Raw genomic sequence first — 23991 nt, 5'->3', positions numbered from 1 at the left:
AAATGATATAATGATTAAATATGAAACAAAAGACGAGTGACTCAAGAAAACTATGCTCTTTTCCTGCTTGTCCTCACAAGTGGCTAGATTATCAGCAATCTTGAAGCAATTCTGCTTCACAGTTAATAATAACCAACAAAGTGTTAGCTCCCATTTGATCAAACTCACATAGATAGAAGCAATCATTTTGTTTTCTGGGGTCAGATTCTGAGCAGAACTTGATCTTGAAGAATATTCAAGCAGACACAAGGAACATTTTATTTCCTTCCTCATCTGACCTTACAAAGCAATATGACTTTCTATTTCATCGGCTATGCCACATTTCACAATCTGCCAAAAGCATAACAATAAACTCTTAGAATTTCATATCAGAAGAATAGCAGCTAAGGGTTAATAATGAAAATTTAGGAGGAGATATATGTTAAAATAACAATAATAATAACAAAATTTTGTACCTTTTTTTACCCATTTTTGTAGCACCCCTTTCAAAGACATTCCTGTTCAAATGCATTGCCTGTTCAAATGGGCATTCTTTGATCATTACAGAGTCTAGGTAATAAATATGGTGTGAATAAATAGATTTAAAGTTAGTGTCAGGGAAGTTTCCTGTGCATAAAAACCAGAAGAGGATGGAAGTGAGCATCAAGATATATAGGTGCTGGCCCAAAACCCGCCATGAAACAGCTGTGTGTTCTAGAGACATTCACATAAATCTTTGGGCCTAAATGGCTTAAATTCTTTCTAAGCATATCATTTTTGGGATTCTAATTTTTTCGGAAAACAAATTTAATATTTAACTGGTTATTTGCAATGTACAAACAAATCAAATTTATAGAAGTTTAACTTTTTCCCTGCACCAGAAGATTTCTTTGAAGTTAGGGTGAAGGTGGGGAGGTGAAATTACTGTAAAACGGTTGACGTGACTGCCTTTGAAACAGTTTTGCAAATATCTTGATGAAGTGCATAAAAAACTCATAAAACCATTAGCTAACAGAACTTTAACCATGGATTTTTAAGTTCAAATACCAAAATATCTCTTTAAAATAAATATATGTGCACATAGTAGAAGGAATAAAGGCACAATGTCAAAATTAGTTTTTAATGCTAACCCATTGGATGAGAGCATGGAAATTATCCTTGGAAAAATGGAAAATGTTAACTCATTTACTGGAACTGAGAAAAGGCCTATGTACTTGATAATATTTATTTTCAGATAAACAATCGAATAGTTGTTTGAGAATTCGTATGGTATTAAAAGTCCAGAGAATATTGCCAAATTATTAACATTTTCCAAACTCTGTCTTTAATACTTTTCTGTTGTAATTTCTAAATATGATGGCATGAAGAATCATATAACAGAAGACTAGATATATTATTTCATGCCCCAGAAACCACAAATCTGAGAAGGAACGTAGTCCTGAATGTACATTATATGGAACACACAACTTGTTGTTACTACAATGGGGAATAACTAAAGCATAAACTTGTCTTTGCTATATATTTAATTTTTTCCTATTATTTTCTTTTTATGAATTAATTAGCAATTGTTAAAAAATGTAAACATCTTACCTATGTTTGTCACAGAATGTGAGAGCTTCCTGTAATCACAACCCCTAGAGAAAATATTTCCTAGCACATCAGCAGGTTCATGTACATGCCTCCCGATTTTCTCCTTGCATATGTCAACACATACAATACATTACTTGATATTTATATGCTGGGCCATGGGAAGAGGTGACATAATTATTCTAGATAGCTGAAAAAATCTAAGAAGTGCTTACAATTAACTTTGTATAACAACAAAAACCCAACTAATTGTTATCTTTAAAACACTTTCAAATTAATAATATTAGTAATAAACATTTACTGAGGAGTTACTATTTTATTATGTGCAGTTATTGTGTTAAATGCTTTATATGTTTTAAATCTTACCATCCCAGATGAGGAGGTACTACAAATTACTTCCTGTTTTATTTTGGGAAAATGTAATTTACAGCTATGCATTTTACATCCAAAGTGAAGAATAACTTAGTCCATGTAGCTAGAGGACATATGGCAGTCTGTCTGCTCTCCTACCAGTCGCGCACTCAAAGTTCAGAGCTTCTTTGCTTCGGGTCCTAGTCCCCTTTTGCAATCTACAGAGTTCATCAATCTTCTGCATTCCATTTCTGGAAGAATAGATTCAAAATTCCTTGTATGAGCCATCAAATCTCTTTGATCTCTTTCCAACCGAATTTGCTTACTTAAAGCTCGGCTGTTTCCCCATGCTCCAAATAAACCAAACTGCTTGGTAATTTAATGTCCTTCTCATCTCTTACTCTGTCTCTCTTATGTATTCTTTACCTGTGCCTACTTTCTCCACCTATCAAAGATCTATTGACCCTATAGGAACAGCCCAATTACTAAGTCATTTACTAAGCATTCTTTGGTCATCTTTACGGAAATGGGCTGTCCTTCCACTCTTCTATAGCATTTTTGTTTGACTCTCCTGTGATACTTGTCACATTTTACCTTATTTTAGGATAATTTGTACACACATTATAGACTATATTTAAGATTTTTGGCATCCCATCTGGAAGATCATCTATTGGTCTCTACATAATAAATTCTTGATAAAAGCTTGTTGAATTCCATTGCCTGCCCATAGTTTGAAGAACATGTTAGTACCAATTTATCTGAAGTAAAGAGCAATAATCTTGTATAATAGTTTACTTGGTGGCATATGAGGAAAATGGAATAGAAGAGGAGGTGAAGATGGGATATCTGCAGATAAATGATTCTTCTAGAAATTTATGACTGTGAGCTAAACTGTATTGACCTGAGAGACAACTATCAAGAAGAATATAATGTGGGGAAAATGATACCATCTCATGTTTCTTCTGATTTTTAATTCGGCTACTAGTAGACATACAAAATATCTCAGATTTTCTTCTTTGGAGTAGGGGGTGGGGTAGGAGGGCCATACACTGGTCCTCTGCTTGGACTGTTACTCCCCTGTGGAGCCTATCAAAGCAATGCTTTGGGGAAGGCAATCCTCAACATCATCCAAAGTTGTGGGACTCTCATGGCCTAAGCCCTGAGCAGATCTCTTTGAGCAGGTACCAGTGCTGTCAGGGCATACATATAGATAGCTGTGTGGTGTTGACCAGCCCAGGAGATCTCCACCAGGGCTGGTCCTGGTAACTGCCATTTCATAAACTCAGAGCTATGTTGCCTCCTACCCTTCCCATTAAACTTTCCCCTAGGCTGGGCTAAATATATATATTTTTAAAAAACCTTTTTTTTCCCCAGTAGCTTTTGGGGTACAAGTGGATTTTGGTTAAATGGATGAATTACATAGTGGTGAATTTTGAGATTTTAGTGCACCTGTCATGCAAGTGGTATATGTTGTACCCAATATGTAGATTTTTTTCCCACACCCTCATCCCATTCCCGCACTTCTGAGTCTTCAAAGTCCATTATATCACTTGGTATGTCTGCGTACCCATAGCTTAGCTTCCACTTATAAGTGAGGACATATGGCATTTGGTTTTCCATTTCTGAGTTACTTCACTTAGAATAAGGTCCTCTGGCTCCATCCAAGTTGCTGCAAAATACATTTTTTCATTCCTTTTTATGGTTGAATAATATTCCATGGTGTATATAAACCACATTTTCTTCATCTACTCATGGGTCCATGAGCACTTAGGTTGGTTCCATATCTTTGCAATTGTGAAGGGTGTTGCAATCCACATATGTGTGCATATGTTTGTATTTATATAATGACTTCTTTTCCTTTGGGTAAATACCCAGTAGTGAGATTACTGGATCTAATGGCAGATCTACTTTTAGTTCTTTAAGGAATCTCCATACTGTTTTCCAGAGAGGTTGTCCTAATTTATATTCCCACCAGCAGTGAATAAGCTCTCCCCTTTCACCACACCCACACCAGTATCTGTTGCTTTTTTGACTTTTTAATAATGGCTATTCTTGTAGGAGTGGTTTTCATTTGTATTTCCTGGATAATTAGTGATGTTTAGTATTTTTTCATGTGTTTCTTGGCCATTTTTATATCTTCTTTTGAGAAATGTCTATTTGTGTCATTTGACCACCTTTTGATGGGATTATTTGTCTTTTTCTTGCTGATTTGTTTGAGTTCCTTACAGATCTGGTAAACATCTTTTAAACTAGAGGTAACCAATGGCAGGCTAATCCATTCTGTAGCTGTGTTTTCTTTGGCCTGTGTACTGGTGTTCGTGTGTGTATGTGTGTGTGTAAATTTGCTGTCAGTGTTTATAAATTGAGTGGTTGTTTTGTTTTGTTTTGTTTGAGATGGAGTCTTGCTCTGTCACCCAGGCTGGAATGCAGTGGCACCATCTCAGCTCACTGCAACCTCTGCTTCTCAGGTTCAAGTGATTCTCCTGCCTCAGCCTTCTGAGTAGCTGTGATTACAGGTGTGTGCCACCACACCCGACTAATTTTTGTATTTTTAGTAGAGATGGGGGTTTCACCATCTTGGACAGGCTGGTCTTGAACTCCTGATCTCGTGATCCACTGGCCTTGGCCTCCCAAAGTGCTGGGATTACAGGCATAAGCCACCACGCCTGACCTAAATTGAGAGATTTTGTGTAAAAATATGAGGTTTGGATTGCTTGAAAAAATTAACAATAGATTGCATCAAAAGCATTGAACATCCCCTCAAGGCTGTAACTGAGTAGCAGGTGCCCGTTTCCCCTGGCTTGTCCAGTCACACTATCCCCGCCCAGATAACATCACTATGTTTTATCTATATTCATTACCCATCTAGTCTCTGAAAACATCTGAGATTTTGTCCCCTGCTTAATTTAAGCCCCAAAGGATCTTGTAAACCTGTCTCCTAAACAATCAGGACTACTTGACCTTCATTTATCTTTCTAAAGAATATGATTTTAATTATTTTAAATTTTTGACCCTTTCAGGAAGGATATCTGCAGAGAGTCATATCAGGAACACAAGCATAGTTTCAATATTAGAAACCGTTAGAAAATATATTTTATGTAATATATTTCAGTATATTGCTGGATGAAAAAATATATGACAATCTCCATATGTGTGGAAAAATTTGATAAACTTCAACATTAATTTCTAATACAAATAACCTTTAATAAAGTATGAATAAATTAATACTTTATTAACACAGTAGCCACCACAAAACCTAATGGGAAAGTCTAGAAGCATTCTCATTAAAGTAAGGAAGAAGGCATTGGTGTTCTTTATGCTAACTGTATTGTATCTGTTGACTTTTTTTCCCATTTAGTAATAGATGGTTGCTGAGCTAGTCTGTATTTTCCAGCTTCACTGCTAAGTGTGGCTGTGGCCATGTGACTTAAGTTTTGAACAATGAGTTGTACATGGAGTCATGTGTGCAGTCTCCAGAAAATCTCCTTGAAGAAGATAAAGGTTCTTGTTCAGGGGCATTCTTTTCTCTCTCTTGCTGTTAGTTGGGAAATGTTGACAAATGCAGGAGCCCCTTTGGAAAAAGAGAGAGAAGCCATACATTGAGAATCACCCAGTCCTAGGTCACTCACTTTGGACTTCTACAGGTTGAGAAATAAATTTCTATCTTACTTAAATCACTGTATTTTTATAACTTTCTTTTATAGTAGCTTAGCCTGTACCTTCACTAATACAGCATCTATTATTTAATAATGTTAGGGAGTTACTATCCAATATAATTTGCAAGGAAAAAAGCTTAACAATTATAAAGGAGGTAAAACTAGCTTAATTGCAAATTATGTGATTATATCTGTAGAAAACCCAGGATAATCCATTGAAAGACTGAACAAATACGATAATTTATTAAATTGCTCGGGAAAAATAATATATGAAAAATTAACAGATTTTCTGTTTACAAACATCAATCAGTTACAAAATACAACAAAAGCTTCTATTTATAATAATAACATAAATACTTCTGGAACAGACTTAACAAGAAATATACAAAACCTATTTGAAAATTTTTCTCAGGGATATAAAATTGGAGCTGAATAAATAGAAGTCATATCTGGTAGTTGGACATAAATATCTCAATGTCATGTCATTTCTCTCTAAAACTTACACATTGAATAAGATTCTCTTTTTCACACTGAAATGGACATTGGTATCAACCCAACTCCATTCTCAACTGCCTTCTATTTCATTATAGAGGCTGGGAAAGCTAAATATCTCTTTTCTGCCCTTTCTGGAAGTTGGATATGGCCATCTGATACTTTTCTGCTAATGATATTTAAGTGACTTTTCTGCTAATGATATTTAAGTGGAAGTTGGATAAGATAGCTGTGAGGTAGCATCATTTTGTATGTGTGAGAAACAAGCCAAAACACTCACAGAGACCTTGGCCTAACATCTCAGAACTGTTGAACCAAAGCCAGCTGCTAGGTACTTCGAGACATAGAGAAAAGTAGGCAACTTTTTATTTAAGCACCCCAAATACTTTTTTGTTACTTTAAGTCCAAAGTTTTCCCAACTGAATTAAACACCAACGGAATATTTTTTAACCCATGAGGCAAATTATAAAATTAATATATGAAAATAACATGCAAAAATATTGAAGGAAATTCTAAAAGGGAAGAGAGATTGGCCCTACAAGGAAATAAAATACAGTATAAAGCTATACAAATTAACACAGTATATGAGGAAACAGACAGATTTTTGGAATAAAATAGAACTTAGTAGAAAAAAATAAGAAAAATAATGTAAATATTCATGAAAGAATTGGCTCTCTTTAATATAGTTTTAAATTTTATTTATTTAGAGATAGGGTTTTGCTCTGTTCCTCAGGCTGGAATACAGTAGCACAATCTTAGCCCACTGCAGCCTCGGGCTCCCGGCTTAAGTAATCTTCTCACTTCAGCGTCCTAAGTAGCTGGAACTACAGGCATGCACCACCAGGCCTGGCTAATTTTTTTTGTATTTTTTTGTAGAGACAGAGTTTGCCATGTTGCCCAGGCTAGTCTTGAACTCCTGGACTCAAGCAATCCTCCTGCCTCGGCCTCCCAAAGTGCTGGGATTATAGGCATAAGCCACCACACCTGGTCTGTCTCTTAAATGCATGAAAATATGCTTCATTTTATAATTTGAAGAAATGAAAATTAATGATAGGATTGCATTTTTCACTTATTGGTTTATAAAAGGATATTTCTTCCACCTTCAATAACACAAGGTGGGAGAAACATCTTCCACATATTTCTTTGGTTTTGTTGAGAATATAAAGTGGTACAGCATCTACAAAAGGCAAATTTGACAACATCTACTAAAAGTAAAATTAAACGCTCTATTTCAAATTATTTATTCTAAATATATACTTTCAATATGTGTACACACACCAGGTATATATGTGTCTGCGTATACTTGTATATATGTGCATATATGCACATATGGTATCTCACATGTATTCCATTTGCTAGAAGTGACTTGGTAATAAATTTGGGAGAAGTACATTTTAAAATAAAGCTAAGAATATAAATATATAAATATATCTATATAAATATATAGAGATAGATAGATAGATAGATAGATAGATAGATAGATAGATAGATATTAACAAAACACCGCTGGCTCTCCACAGTGTTGCTCAGAGGTAGGTGTGAGGCAGGAGGGTGTATCCTGAGTTCTCAGCTTGAATTGGTACGAACTGGAGCCCTTGACTGCAGTTTTTTGAGGAAAGGCAATCTTCAGCAGCACCTTATGTCAGCATTTATTATCATGCTAATTCCCAACGATTAGGGCCAAAACCTTTATATTGTTGCCCTGTGAATTATGAGGTTTTTCCAATTTGGCTGTTGAAAACAATAGAGAAAAGTTCTTTATAAAAGGAGACTCCTGAAGTCTCAGACAGATAAATATGTAGGAAAAATGAATATACAAAGGTTGAGGTACTAGAAATAAACTTCCTTAATATCATCCTTTCGTGGGAATTCCTTAGAAAGTCTCAGGTAACCCAGAAATACATATATCTCAGTTTGAAGACTCTTCTTTTAATTCAGATAATATTTTATATATACTTTTTTATCCTGAATATTAGAAGAAGTTAGGAAGTATATCTTGGAAATGTCTGAAGAAGGCTTATTTTATGTATTATTTTCAGGAAAGCTCTAAGTATTAATTTTCATTTTGTATTATGTTTTCATTATGTTTTTTACATAACTGAATTTTCTTTATATCAGAGTTGCCTTTACTTTTTATTCATATAATGGCACAGAGAACACTGACAGATGAAAGAATAAAAACTATTTCCTACTCAGTATCTCCCTACAGAAGTGCAGTTATGACATCAGTGCTTGGAATGAACAGTCGCCTTCCTCAGGAAGGCAGCGTAACCTTTCCTGTTTTTATGATGGCAGTGTCCCGGAGGCATCATATTTCATTGATGAAACTCTAATCTCTAGCTTTTTAGTATCAAACATAAATTGTGATTGTTTTGTTTAGTTTTAAAACCAAAAATGATCATCAAAGCATTGTTAGTATCTCATGAGTGTGTGTGTGTATGTGTGTGTGTGTCTATGTGTGTATGTGTGTGAGATGGAGGGCTTCTTTTCAGTAATAACATAAGAGCATTGTTGGTTGAACACTGATTGCTATATATGTTGAAAGAAATTATAATATAAATGCCATTTGTTGGAACTGACTTGGGAATAAATTTGGGAGAAAACACATTTAAAAGTAAAGCTACGAATAAATATATCATTGTGTATCTATCATCTTAAAATATTCAGAAGTTTGGAATGTGGAAAATAACTTATAGTTATCTTACATATAAAGAAGTACAACAAGGCAATGGAATCTTTAGCTACCTTAATATGAGAAGAGAAAGAAGATAAAAACAATCTCTTCAGAAATGCTTACCCATTTGAGAAGACCTCATATATTTTCTATCCAGTAGAGAGCAGTCAAAGTCCATGATTCTGTCATGAAATTCAGCCCTTAGTATTACAGGCATGACTGTTAACACTGAATCATCTCATCCAGGTCCTTTCTGAGAAAGGATCTTTGAGAATACTGGACTAGTAGTCTTTCTTTGCATACAATATTCTTTCTCATACCTGTCCTTTATATTAAATACAGTATTTATTTGTATGTTTACACAGAAGTTTATTTGGACACAAACAAAAAACACATAGCAACCTTGTGGTTATTGGTTGTGCTTTTAAAAATCTATAGTAAGTCTACAAACTATGGTATTTTTAAGAAGTTTATGAAATAGCGACAAGCAGAGAGCATGAAGTGGGGTGAGCTTAATATTCCAGGAAAGAATATCCTAAGTGCCACCAGATAGGCAAGACTCATAATTACCGGAAGCTAACTTATAACATCCTCATGGCAATAGTAGTGAAATACAGGGATTTTTCACAGGTAGGTAAATTAAAGAATAATAAAATTAAAAATCACCAAGAGATGATTAGATGATATAGTGGAATATCTATGTAGAGACCACCAATTCCATCCTTGTTACCTTTCTCTTTTTCTTTCAGTGTGCCAGAGGAGATTAAAATATGGAGGGATGTTACCTAGTTATACAGATAGAAAGTATATCTTGCCACTGTTTCTTCATTATCTAAGGTTTTGATAGTTACTATATAAAATCTTTGCACATCACTTCTGCTTTGCTGATGCAACATAATCTCTGATGCAACATGATCCTGAGGGACTACTCTCAAGAGACAGCATCTTGCAAATGCACATGACTGTTCTATTTCTCTGTTTAGTCTCATAGACAGAAATCAATCTGAAATTGTCACTGAAAATAAGAAGGAGATGTATTAGGAAAGCAGTAAAATTAATTTTAGTATGTATATTTTCATGGGCTCTCAAAAATGTGTTCATGTCTTCTCTTTATAAAATTAACGTCAAACAATTGGATACTCATTTAGTATACTGCGTTAAAATGCTGTCTTTATATATCAATGGCACTATTGATTAATCATCAACAAGGAAGAGAGTTGAAGGTGGTTTTTCCCAGTACAGATGTTGTCACAAGACAGCCACATTCTTTTATTTGGCCATTCTCACAACCAAAGTCATACACTTTAATTGGTAGACAAGAGTGAGGTATATAATTTGTGGTCATGAAGCAAACTGGAACTAACTATCCCACATGTGGTGAGCTTAAATGTCAGACTGGTCGGCTCTACTCTTGCCAGCTGAGCTAGTGTATCAGAGGGACCACTGTTAAGAATGATTTGATCACAACTGTTAACAACCTCCTGTACTTTCCTTTAAAATGTATGCTTTCATGGAGGTTCAAATTTTTGTCATTGAGGAATTAACAATAAGTTTGAATTTGTGATGTTTCCTTAAAATATCAAGATTCCTCAACAAACAAAATAACTATTTTATTGAGTACATTTGAAAATATTGTTTCTATTATGAAATTTTATTGGGCAATAGCTATTAATTAAAAACAATTTTTTAAATTATAATTTAGTCATACTCTAGGTTATTTGGTAGCCACATTAGTTTTATTTTGGGAAAAATAATGAGATACATATCATCATAGGTCCTTGTGTTTAAATTTGAATAAGACAATGTATTGTAACAAGTACTTGGAATTTAGTTAGGAGCCATGGTTTTTATCTTAATCTTGTAATCTAAAGCCCCTCATGCTCTACACACACCATGCTATATATTGTACAAATAAAAAACTATGACCAATATGTATAGAAACAAAGCAAAATGGGCCCTAAGTATCAGTGAGAGCAAGGAGTGATTTGGGTGATCTCTACCCCTCATATTCCCAGTAATGTTCATCAGCCCTTCATCTTACTCTTTAATTTGGATAATGGATTTCTGCAATTCCCTCAATTTTAATTAAAATGTTATACATGTGCAGCACCAAAACAAGTCTCCTAGACCATTCTTTCTTTTTGCTTGCTTCTCTAAGCTGTTTATACAGATAAACAATTCTGAGAATAAAGGTGATGATACAGTTCAGTAGGTAAGGCCACTTTCCAAATCTCAGGGTTTAGAGTCAGGCTTTGGGGAGATCAGCTCATCTCAGGAGAGAATGAGAACATGGTCTTGACGCGAGATGATGTGGATCTAAGCCAGCTGGTGGCTCCAAGAATCTAGTCTGAGATAAGGCCTAGAGCCAAAAGACATTTCAAGGAGGCATGGTGGGTGAAATTTGGTATGTGAGAGCATGTGGCATGAAGAGAAGAAAACATGAAACACAACTGTACATTTTCTGGTCTCTGAAGGCGTGGATCATTTTGTGGAGAAGGATAAATCTGAGTGTAGACATGCCAAAACCTAAATGACTTTATGTTATCTTAGACGGGATGTTTCTTAGATATATTCAAACATAGGGTGGATTTCAGGTCAGAGATTACAACATGAGACACATATTTAAGAGGAGATAAAATATGACACTGCTTGTCCTTATCTGATCTCTTACTACCATACTTCCAATTCTTTTTGATCCTTTGACCGTGGGAGTTGGGAATTTTGCCATGACTTTTAATTTAACCTGTTTTAGTGGTTCAGTAGTTAACAATGTATTCCATAACTTAGCTGCCTTTTTGGGCCTGGGAAGTTCTTGCAAAGCTTTGTGGAAGTTTGACTTGTACTGGCAATTTAATGGACATAAAACTCCAAAAACAATAACAAAAAATAAATCTCTTTTGTACATTGTGTGGACAAAGCATCCACATAGAGGAAATAATTTTGAAGATTTTCAATAGCCATTTATCACACCATCCAGATGTGATTATATTTAATGTCCTCTGAGAGTCCATACTTTGCAAAAAATGCTATGAATTACTTGTTTTTTTTTTTCCCAGCAAATATAATGAACTCTGCTGTGTTCCAGGCAGTTTTATAGAGAAATAGTGTTTGGGTAATAGTGGAGAATAAATAAATAAGACTTCAATTCATATTCCAGGGTGATAAATAGACAAAATATATATGAACCAATACGTGGTAGGTGATTTTTAGATAGAGTTAAGGCTATGAAGAATGTAAAAAGAAGTGTTGTAATAGAGGGTTTCAGGATACTGGATTTAATTTGGAAGGAATAGTCAATAAGGAATTGAGTCTTGAATTGAGAGCTGAAAGACAAGAGTGTTTAAGGAATGTGAGGACATGGAACTAACATTACAAGGAGAGTGAAGAGGAAGTGCAAAGAGTATGGCAGAGACAAAGTTGGCTATTCAAGGAATATAAAGGACAATATGGCTAAAGTATAGTGGGAGGAGGAGAGAGGGAGGAGATGTGGCTGGAGAGGTAATTGGAGGCAGGTTAGATAGGGCCTGGGGGGCCATGAAAGATTCTATGGACTTTATTCCCAGTATAGTGGGAATTCATGCAGAAGAGTAGGATGTTGTGGTACTTCTAATTAATTATTCTTTTTGTAGAAAACTGACATTTGTCAGCTTGCATGCATTTACATTTGTATTTTTTTAAAGTTAAACAGCTTCTATGTTCTGGAATTTTTATGTTAGAATATACCAACATCAGGGTAGAAATATACATACTATAGTGCATTAAAGATATGCAGGAAATGTAATAGGTTCAGTGTCCTCACAGTCAATATGAGCTTATGCTTCAACGATTGTTTTGTTGACCCAGTGAGACTGTGTTGTAGATGGTTCACCTTTGCCAGGCAGAGTGGTACCATAAAGACAGACAGGTCAAGACAGACATATTTTCATTGAATAGTGTATCGGTGACCAGCCTCTCTCACACATCCAGAGCCATAATATGGGTGTTTTTAAAACACCCTGAACCTGAATGTGAATTAAAACATGTTTTTTACAAACCTGTTGCTCAAAATATGTAGGATTATTTTAACTGTTTGGAAAATATAAATTCAGTATTTTCATTTGATTTTACTTTAACCAGATGGACTCTGATATAATATCTACAAATAATTTGGCAATTTCTTTCCCTTCACAATTAAGAAAACACTCTGCCCTTAGCAAAACATTTTTTTTTCCTTTGGCATTGACTTGGAGCTGACATCTTCTAATTTGAAGTTTGGGAATAATAGTTTTCTATTCAAAAGCAAACTGTGCTAAGGCTTTATTCTCTTTTTGGAAACAAAGAGGATTTTGCATGTTCTTGTCTATGATGAGGCTATATGAGGCTCTTGGTTTTTGGAGGATCTGTCCTGTAGCCTGATAAGTGTGAAGGGTGTCCATGTGGGCCAGCCTCTGACCTCTTTCAGCTTTAACAGATGGGCTCAGATCTTGGGAACTGTATTTCTGGAGAGTTATTTGCTAGGATTCTCAAGAAACTAGAGGTGAAAGGATGAAAGGAAGAAAATGACTGTATTTCAATTTCTCACCCTATTTCTAGCTATCAGTTCTAAATGGAACACTAAAGTTTGAGAATATAGTGAAACAAGAAATACATCATAAATGTTTTCTAAATCTCCTCTTCCAAATTGTAGGTTTTGTTTTATACATGTGTTCATATATGCATATATTTGTATATATGTATACATTCAATTCTTGTTACTTTTGACAGTTATGCTTTACAAAATTGGCATATACACTAAATTAATAAACACTGAACTATTGCTCCTAGGGGAAATACAGGGTTAGGTTCCCATAAGCCTATCCTTGTGATATTTTTATCAACTAATCCATAATATGAAACCTTGTTTTATGAGTTTTTCTGTTTAGTCACTTTAATATATATTTGTGTATATGTGTGTATGTGTGTATACATATGTGTGGTAAAATATCACATTTGTGGGAATATGCGTGTTTCAGAGACACACTTTGTTTTTTTTGTCACTCTATGAATATCTGTGAATGACTGCAAAAGTGCCCGTAGTATCGATTTTGCAGTTAAAATACATTTTAGTGAGTGAATTAGCAAATACAGAATCTGGGAATAATGTGGATTGACTGTATATACATATACATAGATTTGCATATCTGATTTTTTTGCTATTGTATCCATTATTTTTATGTATAGAGGTGGGAAAATCTCTTTGTTTTGACACCTTCTTTGGATAATTTTCTAAGAGTAATAACGATTGCTGTAAACACATATTCTGAAGGAAAGCTTTTATCTTTTCTTGGAAACTGGTATTTTGCTCTTTTTAATCAAAGTAAAAAGTTTCAAATGCTCAGTGAAAGGATAGCCAGAAAGTATCAGTTCCCATCAACAAATGCACAAAGGATTCTAGAGTTTAGATTTTTTTTCCTTCATAACTTGGGAGAGAAATTGAAAAATATCTCAAGTAGATTTTCCAGCAGAAAATAGGAGCTTATTTTTGAATCCCTACCCAGACACATTGGAAGATAATACAACTGAAGACAATTTGCTTTTTAAATTAGTGGTTATTTTTCCTCTTGAAATACAAGCATAAGTTCATCCTCTATAAATCAATAAAAGCTTGAGATTTTTATGTTTTGTAAAAAGGAAATTGCATCATAATAGTAGTCTTGAGATAAATGAGAACTGTTCATTCCCTAATGTCAGCATTTAAACCACAAATTGAATACTAAGACCTCAAATTGTTATTTTCATAGAATTTTTAAGTTAGAAAAAACATTCACAGTGATCTAAACCAAAATAAATAAAAATAAATCCTGAAAATTATATTCGATTGTTTTTTATCAGGACAACACGTGGAAAAAATCTAAAGAAGAAAAAGGTTGGTAGAAAAATGTAATTTTGACTTGTAAATTTGTAAATTAAAGCCATCAAAGAACCCAATAGCAAAATATAATCCACATTAGTTGGACCATAAGTTTGTAGGACTACCTTAGTAGAAGGCTTGTACCTGAAGCACTGTGTGCTAGAAAGAACACTAGCGTGATTCTTAGGAGGTTGGGATTCCAGTTCCATCCCAGCTACATATAGCTCTCAAGTTGTGCGCACTTGGATTGAACATTCTCAACCACAAAATATGAAGCTTGAATTATGTAATCTTTAATATTTCTCTCATTTCTAAAATTTGCTGAGGCTCCAGCACAAAACATCTATGTTAGGCATTCATTTAGTTGAATTTCAGAACATAGTTCAAGAGTTTATTGTAAACAAAAAGGAGTCATAGAGTAATCCCTAAAGAAACAATGGTGAATCTGACAATCACATAATTTATCATAAAACCTGGGTATCTTTGGAGTGAAATGTGATGCTATAATAATAAAAAAATATATAAGCTTTTGAGATCTATGTTACTTTACTAACAAATTACTTTTATTATACTGGTGAACATATAAAATAGTTCTCATCAAAAACCATATTCAAAAACAAAATGTTTGAAAGTAATATTTTATTTATGAAGGTGATATAAGCATTCTTTGTATTGCTTAATTTTAGAGATAACATAAAATATTATTGGTTCATATTTAGAATTTTAATCAGTGTTTCATTTGATGATTTTTTAATTTCTCTTTTGAAAAGTTTTTAATTTTTAGATTGACATATGATACTTGCACATACATATGGAATACATAGTAATGTTTTGATACATATACTATCTAGTGATCAGATCAGTATAATTAGCATATCCATCACCTCCAACACTTTTCTTTAGCAATAACAGTTTCAAACAGCTAGAAGGAAGGAAGATAGTGAATGTTCTCAACACATTCACTATCTTCCTTCCTTCTAGCTGTTTGAAACTATGTATTATTGTTAACTGTAGTCATCCTACATTTATACCTAGTGGTATAAAACAGTAGAACTTATTCCTCTTATCTAGCTGTTATTTTGTAGCCTTTAAAAAACCTTTCCCTATCCCCCTTCTCCCATCCTTCCCAGCCTCTAATATCCTCTGTTTCATACTTCTACAAGAGAAAAGTTTTTCAGCTTCCACATCTGAGTGAGAACATGTGGTATTTAACTTTGTTCTTAGCCTATTTCACTTAACATAATGTCTTACAGTTCCAACCACGTTGCTGCAAATGACAGAATTTCATTCCTTTTTATGGCTGAATAGTATTCCATGGTGTACATATACCACGTTTTCCTTTTCCATTCATCTGTGGTTGGACAACTAGGTTGATTACATATCTTGGCTATTGTGAATGGTGCTGCCATAAACATGTGAGTACCGATGTGTTTGATTTACAGGTCCTCTTTCCTTTGGAAAAAAGCCCAGAATTGCTGGATCATATGGTAGTTCTAAGTGTAGTTTGCTAAGAAACCACAATAGTGTTCTCCATAGTGGTTATACTATTTTACATTCCCACCAACAGTGTATAAGAGCTCTGTTTTCTCCACATTCTCACCATCATGTGTTATATTTTATCTTTCTGATCATCTTTATCCTAACTGAAGAGAAATGATAGCTCCCTGTGGTTTTAATTTGCATTTCCTTGATGATTCGTGATGTTGAGCATTTTTAAAAATGTATTTTTTGACTATTTAAATGTCTTATTTTGATAAACATCTGTTTATATTATTTGTCCATTTTATAATTGATTTTTTTGCTGTTGAAAAGTTTCAATTCCTTGTATATGTGAATATTAATCCTCTGTCAGATGAACAGTTTGCATATATTTTCTCCCATTCTGTAGGCATAAGAAACTGTCCTAATTTCCTGCATATACAATTTCTACATCAATCTTATAAGGATATAATTCTGTAATGTGTTTAATTTGTTCTGCCTATGATTATCCTCAAGAATCACACACAGTTTCAGGTTTCATATTTACATTTTAATTGATTTGGATTTGATCTTTATGTTTGGTATAAAATAAGAGTCCAGGCCAGGTACGGTGGCTCACGCCCATAATCCCAGTACTTTGGGAGGCTGAGGCAGGCAGATCACCTGAGGTTGGGAGTTCGAGACCAGTCTGACCAACATGGAGAAACACTGTCTCTACTAAAAATACAAAATTAGCCAGGCATGGTGGCACATGCCTATAATTCCAGCTATTTGGGAGGCTGAGGCAGGAGAATTGCTTGAGCCCAGGAGGCGGAGGTTACAGTGAGCTGAGATCTCGCCATTGCACTCCAACCTGGGCAACAAGAGCAAAACTTCATCTCAAAGAAAAAAAAAGTGTCCAATTTTGTTCTTTTACATGTGAATATCAAATTTTCCCAGCACTATTTGTTGAAAAGATTATCCTTGCGCATTATCCATTCTTGGCATCCTTATTGAATATCAATTGATTGTATATGTGTGAATTTATTTCTGGGCTCCCTATTCTGTCTCATTGGTCAACATGACTGTCTGTATGCCAGCAACACAACTGTTTTGATAGCTAAGCTTCGTAATATATTTTGAAATCTGAAAGTGTGATGCCCGCAACTTTGTCCTCCTTTTTCATGATTGATTTGGCTATATGTGGTCCTTTGTATTTCCATAAGAGTTGTAGGATTTTTTTTCTGTTTATTTAAAAATGTCTTTAACAACTATAAAATTGCAAAAAATATATGTTTTTTGCAATTCCATTAAAATAAGCTCAAATGAGTTTGATTGTCCTCCACTTGATAGTTCTAATTTGTGCCAAGGTCTCTCTTGTCTAATTGTGTGTGAGAAACCCATGAAATATGCAGAGTTCTTAAAGACTACCTATGTCTACCATATTTCATTTCTCCGAAAGAAAGAAAAAATATTTTCTCTGCAGGTTCTAAGTTACCTGGAAAGTTCTGAGCAAATTCTTATTAAATAGAGAATATACTCATTTCAAAGGTTTTTTTTGTTGTTGTTGTTTTGGGGTTTTTTTTGGAGACGGAGTCTTGCTCTGTCGCCCAGGCTGGAGTGCTGTGGCACACTCTCGGCTCACTGCAAGCTCTGGTTCCCGGGTTTACACCATTTTCCTGCCTCAGCCTCCCAAGAAGCTGGGACTACAGGCGCCCGCCACCATGCCCGGCTAATTTTTTGTATTTTTTAGTAGAGATGGGGTTTCACCGTGTTAGCCAGGATGGTCTCGATCTCCTGACCTCGTGATCCACCCGCCTCAGCTTCCCAAAGTGCTGGGATTACAGGCGTGAGCCACCGTGCCCGGTCTCAAAGGTTTTTAAATTGAAATTTTTAAATATTTTAGTCTAAACATTTTAACAGATACTGTTTTTAATTATTCAACAAATATTTTCAACAAAACAGTGTTAAATTAGTTGGTTCTATTTATGTCCCTTTTAACTTTTTTCAAATTTAAATGCTGAAAAATTATGAGTATGCATTTATCCAGTTGAATATAGAAACTGTATTAAAAAGATTCTTCTCTTATGCCAATATGCTACAAGGAGAAATAGTAAAATTTCAAAATTAAATTTCATGCACTTTTGAGTTGATGTCATTTAATTGATACAATTTCTCCTGTGTTTTTATTGGATTAAATTTTGATGTCTTTGCTATTGCAAGCTTGATTTTCGATAAATGCAATTCACTAAATGTTTAAATGGTATTTTTTGGTAGTCCATTTTTGGCATCTTGTATACCAGCTCAGCCTCAGCAGGATAAGGCACCAGGCAGAGTTGTGAAGCCCCCATGCTAGGCCCTAGCTTCTGGATGACATTTCTAGATATACCAAGGGCGAAAAGGGAACCTGGTGCCTTCACGGACCCAGTCCTTGCAGGATTTATCACCTGTTGACTAAAAAGCCCTTTGGCCCTGATTAACCAGAAGTGATGCCCAGATAGGATGCCATGGGCCTTGGGCTCTGAGACATGCCAACTATAGGTGTGACCCAGCACATTCCCTGCTGTTGTGTCTATGGTGAAAGACTCCTTCTGTTTGACAAAAGTGGAAGGAAATGTAAAGGGTACCTCAGGTAACAGTTCAGCCACAGTGGGGTAGGGCAAGAAGCAGGCTCTTGGGATTCCTAAGTCCAGGCCTAGTCTCTTGGAAACCATTTTGTAACTTTCCCTGGGCCAGAGCAGAGCCTACTTCCCTGAAGGGTGAGTACTAGTCCTGGCAGCATTCAGGATAAGCTGACTGAAGAGCCTTTTGGCTTTAAGTGAATCTTGGTTGTGGACTGGCAGAAACTCCACCATGGGTGGTGGTGGTGGGCACAGGGAGAGGCTCTTCTGCCTATGGAAAGGTTAGGGAAGAGTAGGAAGGACTTTGTCTTGTAGTCTGAGTGCCTATTGACTGCAGTAGAATACAATATCAGGCACATTTCTAGGATTTTTGACTCTGATTCCCAGCTCCCTGATATCTCTGGACCCATCTGTGGCCTGTGGGAATTTCCTGCCCTAAAGGGAAGGACACAAACCTGTCTAGTTTCAGCACCTGCTGGTTGTAGAGCACTAGGGCCTTCAGTGATGATAGGAGGTAGCCAGCTAGTGTTTACAGTGAGCTATAGATGAGACCCAGTGTTCTGCTGCCTTCAGGTCTGACCCAGCACAGTCGCAGTGGTAGAGGCCACAGGGTTGCCTACATTAGTACAAACCCAGTTCCAGGTGGCTCAACACACAGAGACTTTGTTTGGTGGAAAGTAAGGGAAAAGAACAAGAGTTTCTGCCTGGTAATCCAGAGGATTCTTCTGGATCTTATCCAAGATAACGAAGGTGGTACCTCTAGAGTCTGAAAAACAAAAACAAAACAATATTGTGTTTCCAGTCAAAGTCCCTTAAAAAACCTGGAAAGTCTTCCCAAGAAGGAGGGGCACAGACAAGCCAAGACTGTGAAGAATACAATAAATACCTAACTTTTCAATGCCCAGACACTGAAAAATAACTACAAGCATCAAGATCAATCAGGAAAACGTGACTGCACCAAACAAATTAAATAAGGACCAAGGACCAATCCAGGAGAAACAAAGACATGTGATTTTTTCAGAAAGAGAATTCAAAATAGCTGTTTTGAGGAAACTCAAAGACATTCAAAATAACATGGAGAAAAAAATCAGAATTAGATAATAAAGAGATTGAAATAATAAAAAAGAAGCAGAGATTCTAATGTTGAAAAATGCAATTAACATACTAAAGGATGCATCAAAGTAATATAATAGCAGAACTGATCAAGCAGAGGAAAGAATTAGTGAGCTTGAAGACAAGCCATTTGAAAATATACAGTCAGAGGAGACAAAAGAGAAAAGAATAAAAAAATAATGAAACATACCTATGAGATAAAGAAAATAGCCTCAAAAGGGCAAATTGAACAGTTATTTGCCTTGCAGAGTTAGTAGAGAAAGTTCTCTATTATTAGGAGACAGCAAGTTTATTCAAAGGTATAATAATAGAGAACTTCCCAAACCTAGAGAAAGATATCAACATTCAAATACAAAAAGGTTGTGGAACATGAAACAGATATAATCCAAAGAAGACTACCTTAAGGCATCTAATAATCAAACTCCCAAAGGACAAGGATAAATTAAAAATCCTAAAAGCAGAAAGAGAAAACAATAAACAAATAAATAACATTACAGGCCAGGAGAGAATGGTATGACATATTTAAAGTGCTGAAAGTTGGGGGAAAAGACCTTTTACCTTAGAATAGTGTATTCTTTGAAAATATCCTTCGAGCATAAAGGAGAAATAAAGACCTTCCCAGACAAACAAAAGATGAAGAATTTCATCAAGACCATATGTATCTGATCTAACAAAAAATGCTAAAGAGATTTTTTCAATCTGAAAGAAAAGGATGTTAATGGGCAATAAGAAATCATATAAAGGTGCAAAACTCACTGGTAACAGTAAGACACAGAAAAAACACAGGGCGTTATAACACTGTAATTGTGGTGTGTAAACTACATATTTGTAAGTAGAAAGACTAAATAATAAACCAATCAAAAATAATAACTACAACATCTTTTCAAGACATAGACAGTACAGTAAGACATAAAGATAACAACAATTTTCAAAGTGGGGGAATGAAGTACAAAAATTAATTCAAGATGGATTAAAGACTTAAATGTTAGACCTAAAACCATAAAAACCCTAGAAGAAAACCTAGGCAGTACCATTCAGGACATAGGCATGGGCAAGGACTTCATGACTAAAACACCAAAAGCAATGGCAACAAAAGCCAAAATTGACAAATGGGATCTCATTAAAGAGCTGCTGCACAGCAAAAGAAACTACCATCAGAGTGAACAGGCAACTTACAGAATGGGAGAAAATTTTTACAATCCACCCATCTGACAAAGGGCTAATATCCAGAATCTACAAAGACCTTAAACAAATTTACAAGAAAAAATCAAACAACCCCATCAAAAAGTGGGCAAAGAATATGAATAGACATTTCTCAAAAGAAGACATTTATGCAGCCAACAGACACATGAAAAAAATGTTCATCATCACTGGTCATCAGAGAAATGCAAATCAAAACCACAATGAGATACCATCTCACACCAGTTAGAATGGCAATCATTAAAAAGTCAGGAAATAGGTGCTGGAGAGGATGTGAAGAAATAGGAACATTTTTACACTGTTGGTGGGACTGTAAATTAGTTTAACCATTGTGGAAGATAGTTTGATGATTCCTCAAGGATCTAGAATTAGAAATACCATTTAACCCAGCCATCCCATTACTGGGTATATACATAAAAGATTATAAATCATGCTACTGTAAAGACACATGCACATGTATATTTATTGCAGCACTATTCACAATAGCAAAGACTTGGAATAACCCAAATGTCCATCAATGATGGACTGGATTAAGGAAATGTGGCACATATACACCATGGAATACTATGCAGCCGTAAAAAAGGATGAGTTCATGTCCTTTGTAGGGACATGGATGAAGCTGGAAACCATCATTCTGAGCAAACTATTGCAAGGACAGAAAATCAAACACCACATGTTCTCACTCATAGGTGGGAATTGAACAATGAGAACACTTGGACACAGGATAGGGAACATCACACACTGGGGCCTGTCATGGAGTGATGGGGTGCGGGGACAGGGAAGGATAGCATTAGGAGATATACCTAATGTAAATGACGAGTTAATGGGTGCAGCACACCAATATGGCACATGTATACATATGTAACAAACCTGCACATTGTGCACATGTACCCTAGAACTTAAAGTATAATAATAATAATAAAATAGAACCTTTCTAAGTGGTGTAGGTTGAGAATAGTGCCTGCCTCCTGTTTGAACACTTGTCACTTGATCTTCTCAACTACACACGTTGAATAGAGTATAATAAACTCAAAAAAAAAAAAAAAGTTAAAGTGTAGGGTTTTCATTGATTTTCTTTTTCCTGTTTATTTATGGAATCAGTGTCAACCTGTTATCAGTTTAAAACACATAGAAGGAAAACACAAACAATAAAAATTAAGAAATTAAGGCATATCACCAGAGAAAATCACCTTCACTAAGAGGCAGGCAGGAAGGAAGGAAAGAAGAAAGAGAAGAGCACAAAACAACCAGAAAAAAAAACAATTGCAAAATGGCAGGAGTAAATCTCTGCTTATCAATAATAACATTGAATATAAATGGACCGAACTCTCTAATCAAAAGACATGGAGGAGCTGAATGAATGAAAAAACAAGGCCCATTGATCTGTTGCCTGCAAGAAACACATTCCACCTATAAAGATACACATATAACATGCCTGTAATCCCAGCACTTTGGGAGGCCAAGGCAGGCAGATCACAAGGTCAGGAGATCGAGACCATGCTGGCTAACATGGTGAAACCCCATCTCTACTAAAAATACAAAAAATTAGCTGGGTGTGATGGCAGATGCCTGTAGTCCCAGCTACTAGGGAGGCTGAGGCAGAAGAATGGCGTGAACTCAGGAGGTGGAGCTGGCAGTGAGCCGATACCGCGCCACTGCACTCTAGTCTGTGCAACAGAGTGAGACTCTATCTCAGAAAAAAAAAAAAAAAAAAAAGGATACACATATACATATACTGAAAGTAAAGGCATGGAAGAAGATATTACCTGCCAATGGAAACCAAAAAAAGAGCAGGAGTAGCTATATTTAGACTAAATAGATGTCAAGACAAAAACTGTAAAAGAGACAAAGAAGGACATTATATGATGATAAAGGGGTCAGTTCAGCAAGAGGATATAACAATTGTAAATACACATGCACCCAATACAGGAGCACACAATACATAAAGCAAATATTATTAGAGCTAATGAAAGAGATAGATCTCAATATGATAGTAGCTGGAGGCTTTCACACCTCACTTTTAGCATTGGAAAGATCTCCAAGACAGAAAATTAATGTAGAAACATCAGACTTAATCTTCACTGTAGACCAACCACAGATACTTACATAACATTTCATCCAAAGCCTGCAGAATACACAAACTTCTTCTCAAGCACATGGATCATTTTAAGGATAGACCACAAGTTAGGTTACAAAACAAGTCTTAAAACATTAAAAAAACTGAAATTGATATCAAGAATCTTCTTTGATAATAATGAAATAAAATGAGAAATCAATAATAAAAGGAGTTTTGGAAACTATGCAAACACATGAAAATTAAACAACATGCTCCTGAATGACCAGTGAGTCAATGAAGAAATTAGGAAGTAGAAAAATGTCTTGAAACTAATGATAATGTAAACATGCATACCAAAACCTATGGGATACAGGAGAAATAGTACTAAGAGAGACATGTATAGTTCTAAGTGCCTACATCAAAAAAGAAGAAAACCATCAAATAAATAACCTAATGATGCATCTTAAGGAACTAGAAAAGCAGGAGCAAACTAAATCCAAAATTAGCAAAAGGAAAAAAAAATAAATATTAGAGCAGAAATAAATGAATTTGAAATGAAGAAAACAATACAAAAGATCAACAAAACACAAAGTTGATTTTTTGAAGCAATAAAAAATGAACAACTTTTGCCAGACTAATGAAGGAAAAAAGGGGAAGACCCACATAAAAAAATCAGAGATGAAAAACAGGACATTACAACTGATACCTCAGAAATTCAAAGGATCATTAGTGAACAGAAAAAAAATTACATGAGCAACTACACACCAATAAATAGGAAACTCTAGAGAAAATAGATAAATTTCTAGATACATGCAACCTACTAAGATTGAATCATGAAGAAATCCAGACATGAGCAGACCAATAACGAGGTATTAATTTATAATAAAAAAGTCTCCTAACAAAGAAAAGCCTGTGATCGGATAGCTTCTATGTTG

The sequence above is a fragment of the Macaca nemestrina genome, chromosome 5, assembly GCF_043159975.1.
Source record: "Macaca nemestrina isolate mMacNem1 chromosome 5, mMacNem.hap1, whole genome shotgun sequence".
Taxonomy (NCBI): domain Eukaryota; kingdom Metazoa; phylum Chordata; class Mammalia; order Primates; family Cercopithecidae; genus Macaca; species Macaca nemestrina.
The sequence above is the reverse complement of the archived record's forward strand: the minus strand, read 5'-3'. Positions refer to the sequence as shown.